Genomic DNA, 7,436 nt, shown 5'->3' with positions numbered 1-7,436 from the left:
GACTTGCAAATGCCAGGACCAGTTATTCAGAAATATGCTTTTTGCAACGGCTGTATCCAGGCTGGAGAGGAAGCGCTGGGCTGGGCCAGTGGCACGGGCCCACCAGCAGACATGAGCACCATGCCACAGCAAAGAGGTCACCAAGGTGCCAGTCCCACCTGAAGAATGTTTGAACAAACAGGAATTCCCCACCATTGCTGCCAAGAACAAAGCATCCGGAAAAACACAATGCTAACTTTGGCTCCAAAAGCTTTTCCCCATCTTGTTATCCATTGTCACAAATAATTGCCATCGCAGGGGTCTCACCTGCTCCTGCACACCAAGACCCCTCTCTCCCTGCATGCCAGATCTCTGGAGGAAAGCCTTGTTTGGACTTGCTGGCATTTTGCTTATGCCTTGGCTCCTCCTGATGCCACTGAGGTTTTCGGACAGAGCATGTCAAGGTTTCAGCACTAAAGTGAACCGCAGGAGCACCGTGTTTACAGATGCCCATGGAGCTTCTCTGGAGCAGCGGCCACGACACTCAGCCCATCTGCAGCGACCCATTCCCCTGGGTGCTAAATGTCACCTTCCTTCCTTCTGAACTGGACCAAATCCCTAAATTCGTCTCACACAGTTTATTTCCTCCTAAGCAAGCAGGTGTTCAAGGAAAGGTGCAACTGCGTAGCTACACTGAGCTACTGGAAGAAGGGCAGGTGTAGCAATGCTGAGGGTAAAATCCACCAACAAAACTGGGAAAATAGCGGGCATTTAGCTGTGGCTGCATCGCTCCCTGTAACCGCTCGTTTCATTCACACTAAAGGTATTTTCAGGTCTTTCTGCAGAACCCACAGGTCACAGAAGTGGCTGCAGCCGAGGTGCTCTGCAACAGTTGGACTGATGGCTGGAGATGAGGTGTCTCATTAATTTCATGAGTTAATGTTCTGTGGTCATGGGCAAATCAGAGGTTTTCATGAATGACAGGCTGCCTGCAGCCCATGGATTAATTTGACAACTAATTGCTTAGAGGGGCATGAACATTTTGAGAAGGAAAATCAAGAGTGAGGATTCTCATCTTCAGAAAAGCTCAGCTTTCATGTCAGCACTTGGATAATTGCCCTGTTTTTCCCAAAATCCTGAAGTGCTGAGTATTGAGCTTTACAGAAAACGTAGCCTCAAGTAGCCCAATATAAACTGCCAAGTGCTGAGCACTTATGACCATAATTTGCTGCTTACAAGGGGACTGAGCTGTTCTGAAAGCCCAGCCCAGATTACGGGCTTCAAATACTAGAAAATCTGTCCCTGAGCTCTTAATCCAGTTTATGGGCTCATCATGAATGGAGCTGAGCCATTCTTGGAAGGGAAACTTGGCAAAAGCAGCCATTCTCCGCTGTATCAATAGAAACCACGCTCAAAGCTCAGGCCAGCAAATCTAGATTGGGGAGTAATTAAAACCTGTAAGAGCCTTTCTCCACGAAGGAGGGAAGCGGTAATATTGGGGCAGCAGCCAGAGCTAATTGCACAGGAACAGGACCGACACCAGAACTCACTTCTCAGGTTGCTCTCTAGGCCACACACCTAGACGGGAGCTGGACACTCCTCGGCTCTGGACGAGCAAAGCTTGCTTGTGTCAAAGAGCCATCTTCTGCAGCCCTACCGAGCACAGCAGGCTGTGCCTTGATCCCATCAGTGCCCACAAACATCTTTTCCCTGTGCAGAACTAGGCACAGGGAGAGAAGAACTGAGCTCGATCCCCGTCTCCCAGCAGCGGTGCCACCAGTACAGTGCTATTGAGGTTAACAGAATTGTTCTTTCCCTAGTTATACCTAGTGGGAAGAAAAACAGACCTGAATGTGGATAGTCTTTTTTAAAAGTCTTTTCTAACAATAGCTCTCTTTGAATAGCTTATTTACCACCCATCTGTGACTCCAAAGTAAAATCTGTTCAGCTGTTGATCTAAAAGACTTCCCCTTCACAGCTAATCCTCAATGATCCTTGCTGTTCTCCGGCAGTCAGGCTGAATTCTCTCCCAGCTGCCCACATCAATAAATCATACATTATCTATGCTTGAATTTGGTTAAGATTCTGGCTAATGATGCAAGGACACAGCTGATGTAGTCGTAGTTGCCTTGCTCAATAGAACTGGTTGAAGTGGAAAAAATTGCTAAGATGAATTTTTGCTGTTAAAAACCAACTTGTCTGATTTAGTGCATGGATAGGAGCAGCTGCACTGATTAAAATCATGATGCATTTATGGAGTCCTGTACATCAGCAAGGAAAATACCAAGTGGAAGAAGGGCCTGAGAAGTATTTGCTGCAAACACTGAGCACCATAGGAGAGCACCCGTACGAATGCATGGGTGCGTTGCTGGGAACAAGCAGAGCGGAGATGTTCTCCCAGCCCAGGCAGGAGACCTCAGGCAGAGCCAGGCGTGCAGAGGCAGTGCACCGCAGGACAACCTTTTCTCCAAAGCCTCTTGCCACCCACCTTTTCTCTTTAGCTTAGCACCATCTAGAGGGACCCATCTGCAAACCCAAGGTGTCAGCTCCACAGCGCACGTTTGGCAAAGGATAAGGTTTGCAAAACCTGGGGGGAACCAAACAATTGAGAGCAAAGACTCAAAAGAGTCGTTTACTCCTCCAGCTGCCTTCACTATTTGTTAAAGCACACAGCTGTGGTGCAATCACTCCCCTTGTCCTGGTGAGTTCTGCAGTGAAATGGGGAGGTGGGTCCTCCAGAGAGGATTGGAGCTTGGGGAGGGGGTTGGGATTGGAGCATTTTCCCCCCTGGAGGGGGATGCTCAGGAGGTGGGGGGGGTTCTTGAATTATATTTTTTTTTAAACACAAATCTTGCATCTTACATAAATCTTACATCTTACATCTTGCATAAATACAGATCTTGCATCACATACTCCTTCACGCTCCAATGACATCCATCTGATGATGTGACGGGCAGTCCTCTATAGTTTAGAGCAGAGGTCATTCTTCATGTCTGCTCAAGCCTTTGCCTTTCGCTCACACCACACAGCAGCATGACAGGACACCAGCTGAGCTAAAGGTTTGTACGCCGCGTTTATGCAATCCAGTGCATCAGAGCTTAATCAAATCTCCTGACACAGAGCACCAGAACAAGACCAAGGGTGGGGTAGGGCGACATTAGCTCCCCTCTGTCTCACACACTGACCTTGCACTTTCTCCTGCAGCAGCCCAGGCTGCTGACTTGCAGGTGCCGTGAGATGCAGAACCTGCAGTCCATCAACCGCACGTCTGGCCGACCGTATATAATGCCAAGGCAAGGACATCGAACCAAAGTCCGACCTGCATGAACCGGCGAGTGCTTGGTTTGGAGATAAGAAGTACATTGCCCTGGTCAAAGAGCTTTCAGAATTCACCTGACTGAGATTAAGGAATACATACCACGCATAAACAGCAGCAAGGTTTTGCAAAAGATGTACAAAACCTGCGTTTCTGTAGTAACTGGTTGCAGTGACCCTGAGGACAAAAATCAGGCAGTGGTCTGGAGGCGGGCAAGGACTCCAGAGAAACCAAGGCCAGTGCTCCTGCCTACACGTTGTCTGCTGGGGATGTCACCCTGACCTTCCCCCGCATACAACGGGATGTGGTATAAGAGGATTTGAAGGTCTGGCTGGGGGTGGGGAAGGACGTTCTCATGCCTGCAGCATTCAGACAGCAGCAGGAAAGGAGGTGCTTCTTCACCCTTGCTCCATACAAAGTGCACGCCGCAGCGACCCTCTCCAGCTCAGCTTGGAGATCACAGTGCCAAGTTTACCTCCCCACATCTCAAACCCACGTCCTTCATCAGCCACACAGCACCAAGAGCAGCTCCTCCAGCCACGACCAAGCCACCTTTCCGGCACGGTAGGCTCACCCCTCAGTGCCACTGCCCGAAGCCAGTGCCCGGAGCGCTTTCTCCCTCCAGGGAGGCACAGGGATGCCGTGCCTGGCTTGGCACAGCCCTGCCCGAAGGCAGCGCCAGGCTGAGCCTACCTCCCCGCACGTGACCCCGTGCAACTGGAGCAACATCCCCGCGGGAGGGAAGGAAGGAGGCGGCCGGGCTGTTAAGAAATAAAACCACTGCAGAGCTGACTGCGAGAGGACGGAGACGAAGAGACAAGCTGGCTGGAAAGGACAGCTTTGCTGAGCCAGGGAGAAAATGGTTTGAGTAATTATCAACGGTAAGGAAACCTCCCATTTGAGGCAAGAGAGCTTAGAGGGATTTCTGCGTGGTAAATACTCTGCATATTTTATGGCCTTTGCTTGTAGGGGGAGAAACACTGGTGCTGGGGTGGTTTGAAACACAGCCAGGACACCAGACACAGTAACTCCCTTTCAGCCTGTTAATTCCATTCCCCTCCATTTCCACTGCTACTTTTGGCTGTAACCTGCTACAGGTCCAACGCAGCCCCCAGCCGATCCTCCTCCGTGAGGGTCCCCAGCTCACAAAGCAGCCCCAGAGCTCTGGGCTCTCTGGGGATGGTTTTTTAGGGTAGCTGGTGTTTTGCTTTGCTGCAGCAAGCAGACAGGTCTCCCCTTTCCCCCCAGCCTGCCGCTACGTGGCCAGGAAGGTGAGGACCCTGTGCAGCCGGGAGCACCAAGAGCCACCACCCCGCCCGGCGCAGGCAGCCCCCCGCCGCCCCCACCAAAGTAAGTGTGCGGCTCGCTGGGGACGGGGGCGTTCACACACCTCGGCCACGCTGGGGGTAGAGGGGCCAGGACTTGCCTGGGCTGCCAGGCTGGTGGCGGGGGGCACCCCCCGTTGCTGCCCGCTGCCTTGGGCGGGCTGCTGCCCTGCCCGCGGGGGAGGTGTGCCGAGTCCCCATCCCTCCCTGCCGGTGCTCCAGAGACCATAGTCTTCCTCAGAGCTGGGTGCTTTGTCTGAGGAAGAACCGTAACAGGTAGAAGTTGCAAAAGTTTATTTTCTTTCCTGTTTTATCTTCCCTCGCTGGGTTTTGTCTCTAAATGCAATGGCTGCATCCCAGCCCCTGGCAGAGGGTGAGCAAACAGCAGCCCAGGGAAGGGAGGACAGGATTGCTCTGGGGGTAATCAGAGGCATGAGTGGATGCAACCCGCTGAAGCACTGATCTCTGTTCCCCAGAGTTACATCTCCCTGGGGCTATCCTTGTTGTTTCAGGCACCCTGCTAAACACCAAAACACATCCCCACGCTCCCCAGCTGGCGGTAAGAGATTTCTGTCCTTACTGCCAACCTCCCCCAGCCCCTTCCTGGCCCATTTGAAACACACAAATCACTATGACTCTGCAAGTCACTCATGCAATGCCCTTGAGAGCAGCTGTTTCTCCTGGCCGCCCCGACGCGGCACGGTGGGTACGGCATGCAGAACATGGTGGGATCCTGGCTCCTGGCCCCATCCCAGCCCTGGTGCTCCCGGGGCTCACCGGGGAGCTGCTCCCGCATCACCCAGCGGTGCCGCTCAGGTGTTAAAGCATGCTGCCAGAACGCAAACATTTTGAACAGCAGACAGAGTAATCACAGCATAGGAAAGATCTGTTCCACCATTACCAGTTTCACTGGTTTGGCTGAGTCACTCCTGGTTGCTCTTGTGCAACCGTGCCCAGAGCTGCACCCAGGCATGAGCACGTTCCCGGGCAGCTTCCAGGGTGGTCAGGTCATGCCCTGTGGTCTCCTACCTCTCCCAGGAGCTGGGGGCTGTCACCAGAGACTGACAGCAAAGATGTAAAGCTGAGCCCTTCCCTTTCTGCTGCTCCTGCCTGCTGCGTGTGAGGGGGGGAAAGAAACTGCATGCCTAGGGGGTCCTATAAAATCTCCAGAATATCACCTTTCCCCTAAAATAACATCTGGATCCTTAATGGGAGAATGAGGGGAGGGAAAGGGGTTGTTTCCCTTCACTAATGCCTTAATTAAGTACACATGAAGGAAAAGCAGGGTGTTAAGTCATCTGGCCTGCAATGGGAGCCTGGGCTTTGCAGAGAAGAATCAAGCTCCTCCTCTGAGCAAAGAAGTTCAACTCCTTCTCTGCAGCTAATTGCTGGGTGTTTAATTACAATCAGGGAAGCTGCCCAGCTGGCACTAGCAGAGGATCTGGCCCCATGCCTTTCTGGACGGTTGGGCACACCAGGCCCATAGATGCTGTGGATACAGGGGGCTGCACCAGTGCAAACTGGGGCTGGGGGGGATCTGCACCTCTCTTTAGCTGGGAGCAGCCCACAGCTGGGCACCCTGCTGCACCCCAGGGAAGGCTGGCCCAGGACAGGGCACGAGGAGTGTACAACAGATCTGGACAGATCTGGCTGGGAAATGTGGATAACCTGGTGGCACCGGTGGTGTCCAGGTCACAGCTGAGAAACTGTAACGCTTTATCCCCTGCTTGCAGCAAGGTGGGCTCTGCTGGATAGCTCTGTGTCGTACACCTGGCCTGACTCCCTCACACTTAATCTAATGTTGCTTATGGTCCCCATCAGGAGGTTTTCTGAGCACCTTGCCTGTTCACACCCCAGCCTTATCCCTGCAGCAATAATCTCTCCCCTTGGCTAAACCTGAATCCCACTCTTTTCTCCGATGCTTGTGCATTTGCAGATGTAAAGGCAGAAGTAGCAGCAGCCCCCCAAGCAAGAGCCTCGCTTCCCAGGAACAGCAACCCCATCCAAGACCAGCCCTGCAGGTCCTGAGGATAAAAGCCCTCATGGTCCCCCCCGGAAGGCCATGAGTTTTCTTCCCACCGATTTCCCCAGGGAATCCCTTTGCTGGTAATCCCGCAGCCCAGGGATTGGAAAATACCAGCAAATCTCTCCTGTATCTGCTCTCAACACACAAGCACAGCAATAGAAAATGTCCCAATCGGTCTCTCATTACCAGAATGTTATAGCTGGTAGGAAAAAATAGGTTGCCAATGTGTATCAGATGCTCTGGGCACTTTTGGGCCCTAGAGTGCCAGGGGAAGAGCATGAGCCATTGCACCCCAGCAGCAAATTGGATTTTTATACTGTGAAATGGAATTGTGCTCCCAATGATATCGGTATGCGTTCAGACTAAAATCAGTTACTGAGCTGTAGTAAGGGATCTTAGAGCTTAAGTCTGCAGAAATCCCATGGTTTTGTAGAACCCCCTTCTCTGTGCCCAGTAAGCTGTCCTTACTGGGCAGCCTGCATCGCGGCATGATGCGCAGCACCTCCAGAGCAGAGCACTGCAGGGACCACAGTGGGATCCCCCTCCAGTGAACCCCACCCTGTCACAGAGAGCAATGACAGCAGGATCACAAACTCCGCATTTGCGGGGAGGAATCTGCCCGACCCCTTCCTGTGACTGCCCAAGCTGAACCAACAATAAAGATGGATGAAAAGCGGCTGGTTGGGAGCGTGGTGGTTTTTGTCGTGGAAGGGGTTTGCTGGCATTGCAGTGTTTGAACAGGCTGGTGCTTTGGCTGGTTCAGTGGCAGCACCGGGGCTCCCCTTGCTGC

General features: G+C 52.6%; 1 long non-coding RNA gene across 1 annotated transcript; it reads left to right on the top strand.

Annotated features, from left to right (window-relative positions):
- The first annotated feature begins 3,023 nt into the window (after positions 1 to 3,023).
- On the top strand, positions 3,024 to 7,322 carry LOC308069646. The gene is made up of 4 exons (XR_013930468.1): positions 3,024 to 3,038; positions 3,187 to 4,176; positions 4,544 to 4,645; positions 6,557 to 7,322. It is a non-coding gene; the product is annotated as an uncharacterized lncRNA (long non-coding RNA).
- Positions 7,323 to 7,436: the final 114 nt, after the last annotated feature.

This window comes from Falco punctatus, assembly GCF_963210335.1.
Source record: "Falco punctatus genome assembly, chromosome: 9".
Taxonomy (NCBI): Eukaryota; Metazoa; Chordata; class Aves; order Falconiformes; family Falconidae; genus Falco; species Falco punctatus.
The sequence above is the reverse complement of the archived record's forward strand: the minus strand, read 5'-3'. Positions and strand labels throughout refer to the sequence as shown.